Source organism: Panthera onca, chromosome C2 (assembly GCF_046562875.1).
Source record: "Panthera onca isolate mPanOnc1 chromosome C2, mPanOnc1 haplotype 2, whole genome shotgun sequence".
Lineage (NCBI taxonomy): Eukaryota > Metazoa > Chordata > Mammalia > Carnivora > Felidae > Panthera > Panthera onca.
In genome coordinates, this window is record NC_138347.1 from 149354342 (window position 1) to 149358143 (window position 3802).

General features: G+C 55.1%; 1 long non-coding RNA gene across 1 annotated transcript; it reads left to right on the top strand.

Annotated features, from left to right (window-relative positions):
• The first annotated feature begins 958 nt into the window (after nt 1-958).
• Nucleotides 959-3525, top strand: LOC144612802 (uncharacterized). The gene is made up of 3 exons (XR_013549924.2): nt 959-1684; nt 1774-1853; nt 2137-3525. It is a non-coding gene; the product is annotated as an uncharacterized LOC144612802 (long non-coding RNA).
• The last annotated feature ends 277 nt before the right edge of the window (nt 3526-3802 follow it).

A 3802-nucleotide genomic window follows, 5' to 3' on the forward strand; every position in this document is an offset into this window, starting at 1 on the left:
CTCCCCTGGAACTGGGGAGACCCTCCCCTGCGCAGAGTGCTCAGAGCTGAGCAAGGCTCAGTCTCTGCTGGTCTTGTAATTGGAAACTGAAAAGGACCCAGTCTGTCACTCCCTGCCACAGATAAACAAACGATGCTCCAGGAAAGGGGACTCATTCTGCCTACAGACTTGCAGACAACACCGACGATGTTCACACATTTGTTTGAAGCAATTAAGTTCTGGTGGAGAATATCAGAAAGCAACTTAAAAAAAAAAAAAAATCAGAGGCCTAAACACTCGTACTTCGGAAGTGCTCAAAGGGAACGCTGATGTGTTTCTGAGCAAGTACAGGGAAGGGTTTAAAACGCGGGCTGAACCGGGAGTGCGCAACCAGCGCCAGCCCTAGGAGCAGCTGGGCTTTTCACTTGTGCTTCCCTAAACACAACTCCACAAAAGAAAAAAAACTACATTTCGTTACGTTTGTTTTTACCTGCAAGACGCTGACCTGGTAGATTCAAAAAGGATTTAAAAACTCATGTCCAAACAGTGACAGAAGTGAACTTGTTAAGTCTCAGAATGGAAAGGAAGGGTCCTAAAAGCCACCCGTCCGGTCCCGGACCCACCAGAAGATGTAATTTACGTTAAGTTTTGCGGCTGAGTGGGGACCGGGGTGCTGCTCGCGCTCTGGCCGGGCTCAGCTCGGGGCTCTCTGAAGGTCGCCTCACTGTCCTCTCGAGAGTGCCGGAGCGCGGAATCCAGGCCACGCGGTGTGACCGCCACCATGCCCTGTGGGCACCTTTTTGGGCCCCACGGAGGCCTCCCTCAGGTGTGGTCCATGCCAGAGGGGGACTGCCCCTCAGGGCCCCGGAGCCCACCGTCTCCCGCCACCGCAGCACGGGCCCACACTCCCCGAACACCCGTGTCCCTCCTCCCCCCGCCCCCACCCCAGCTGGACGCGCGGACCCGGGTCTTACCTGCGAGCTGCGCTCGGAGCGCGGCCCCGTGGCCGGCGCGGTCCCGGGGGCCTCCCGCGCGGGGCTACCCGAGCGCTCGGCTCTGCCGGCCGCCTCCTCCTCCCCGTTGTCCCCGGCCGGGCCCCCCGCCGCCCGGCGGCTCCGGTTCCCTCCGCAGCAGCCGGCCGGGCGGCACCGGGGTGCACGCGGCGGGGCTCGGCTTCGGCGCCCCCTCCCCCTGCTGCCCGCCGCCGACTTGGCGCTCGCGGGCTCGGGGTCCGGGATTCCGGGACGCGGGGGTCGTCGGGGTGCTCGGCTGCCCCGCGCTCCCTCCCGCGCGCAGCCCCTCTCCGGGGGGAGGGGGGGCGCCTGGCTCGCGGCGCGCGGGCGTCACGGGCTCGGGGCGCGCGGGGACGGCGGCGGGGTGGGCCCCGGGGCGGCGGGCGGGGGCGCTGCTGCAGACGCGGGCACTGATGCGGGCGCCGCGGCGCGGCCTCTCGCCATGGCTCCCGAGCGGGCGGGCGGGCGGGCGGTTCGCACCTCCCCTCCGCGCTGCCGTCACCGCCGGACGCGCGCCGAGCCCTCCCCTTCCACCGCCCCGCCCGCCGGCCCGCGCCGCCACCTGCGGGCCGCCCTCCAGGATGCTCGCCCGGGGGATCGCGCTCCGGCTGCCGCCAGCCGCGCCCCTTTGCCCTGCGGCCGCGGCCCTAGGCCTGCCCTGCGCCTTGCCCTTTGCGGCTGGGCTCGGAGAGGTACCCAGCGGAATACCTGGGTGGGGAAAAGCTATCCTACCGTTCCCCGCGCGCTTTTTCTATCACTTGCGCGCTTATTGTCCGTCTAGGGTCAATCTAAGGGGAGCACGGGACTCGCGCGTGCAGTTTGCCACCAAAGCAATGAAGTCCAGGCGTGGCGTTCCTGCAGGTCGGGCAGTCTCCTAGGGAAGCAACCCTGAGGCTTCAACGGGGGGAGGGCAGAGCCAGGGGACAGGGGCACGGGAGTTGTTGATGGCAGTCTGAACAAAATGCCACCGAAGCAGGGGGGCGGCGGGGGTGGCGGGCGGAATCCGAAAAGGATACAGGAAGTGTTCACAAGCCACTGTACTATGCAAATCGCCGGTGGACAGTTTAACGCGGAACAACCCACATTAGCTCATTTCCAGTTGAGACCGCTGAGTCTACTAATTCGGCCCACTCTTTGCCCAAAGGTCGTAGAGGTCATTGGGAAGACACGGAGAGGATTCTGACCAGAACCAAAGACGCAAGGAAGCTGAAGCATAGAAAACCTGGTTTCAAATACTCGTAGAGGATTTGAAGGGTGCGGTAAAGACTGGTTCAGGCCAGAATCATCAATGGATGCTAACGGTAGAGCGGATGTTGCTGGGGAACAGATATTTCCTTGGCTTAACGTGTCTCTCCATATAGATGGTTGAGGCTTATAACAGCAAGGGGGACAGATTTACAAAGGAGCAGGTGGACAACATCTTCCTTCACCAGGTGGTCAAAATTAACATCACCAATGAGAGCAGACGGAGATCATGTCCTCAGAACACATCACCTGTGCGGTATTCCAGGGAGAACCAACAACCTGAATCTGATGATGACACCTTAGACCAACCCCAAATGAGGAACATCTATTAAAAAGGGGCAGGTAGGGGCTGTATTCTTCAAACATGTCAACATCGTAAAAGACAAAAGAAGGCTTGGAAATGTTCCAGATTTAAGGTTGCTAAAAAGTCGTGACAGCTTAATGTGATCCTTAACGTAATGTGTAAGGAAAGGAAATGCTATAAAGGATATTTCAATGGACAAAGTTGGAATCCTGATAGTAGATTAAAGTATTGGATCAATGTTAAATTTGCTGCTGTTGACAACTTGTCCTATGGTCCTGCAGAAGAACATCCCTCTTCTTAGAAATACACACTGAGGGGGCACCTGGGTGGCTCAGTCGCGTGGGCCTCTGACTTCGGCTCAGGTCATGATCCTGTGGTTTACCGGTTCGAGCCCCGCGTCGGGCTCTGTGCTGACAGCTCAGAGCCTGGATCTGCTTTGGATTCTGTGTCTCCTTCTCTGCTCCCCTCCCATGCTCACACTCTGTCTCTCTCTCCTTCAAAAATAAACATCAAAAAATTTTAAAAGAAATACACACTGAAGTGTTGTGCAGACATGATGTGTGCAATTTAAACTTCAAGTAATTCAGAAAAAAACACGTTGATAGGAAAAATGGTAGAGTAAATGGGAGAAAATATTAACAATCAGTGAATCTGGTACAGAGTGTACTAAAGCATTTCTGCACATTTGAGATATTTCCAAATAAAAAGATTTTTGAGAAACCAAATAGGGGATGAGGTGGGCCAGGAGGAAGGCAAGGTATGTAGAAGGGCAACACAAGAGATCCTTCTGGTTTCAGAACTTGTGGTTTTAGAACCGGTGATCGAATTTATGTAGAACTTATACACGCTTAAATAAGTACAAGTAAAACTGGGGAAATCTGAATAAGGTAGGTGGATTATATCCATGTCAATATCCTAGTTGTAATAACATATTGAGGTTTTCCAAAATGTGATCATTGGGGAAACTGGGTGAAGTGTATTATTTCTTACGACTAAATGTGATTCTACAATGATCGCAATAAAAATTTCAGTTACAAAAGAAATGACCATGTATCTGTCAGGTCGGTACACAGATAAACAAAGCTGCCTGGGAATATGTAAGAGCAAATGTGCTGGCACTGTCTCCTTGCGGGTTTAGAGTAGACGTAGGGCTGTTACCAACAGTGAGGTTTTTTTAAGGGGGGAAAAAAAAGACTATTTGAAGTATAAATGATGGATCAGGTTCCTTCCAGTTCTGTAACCTAAGAACACTAGAGCTGGG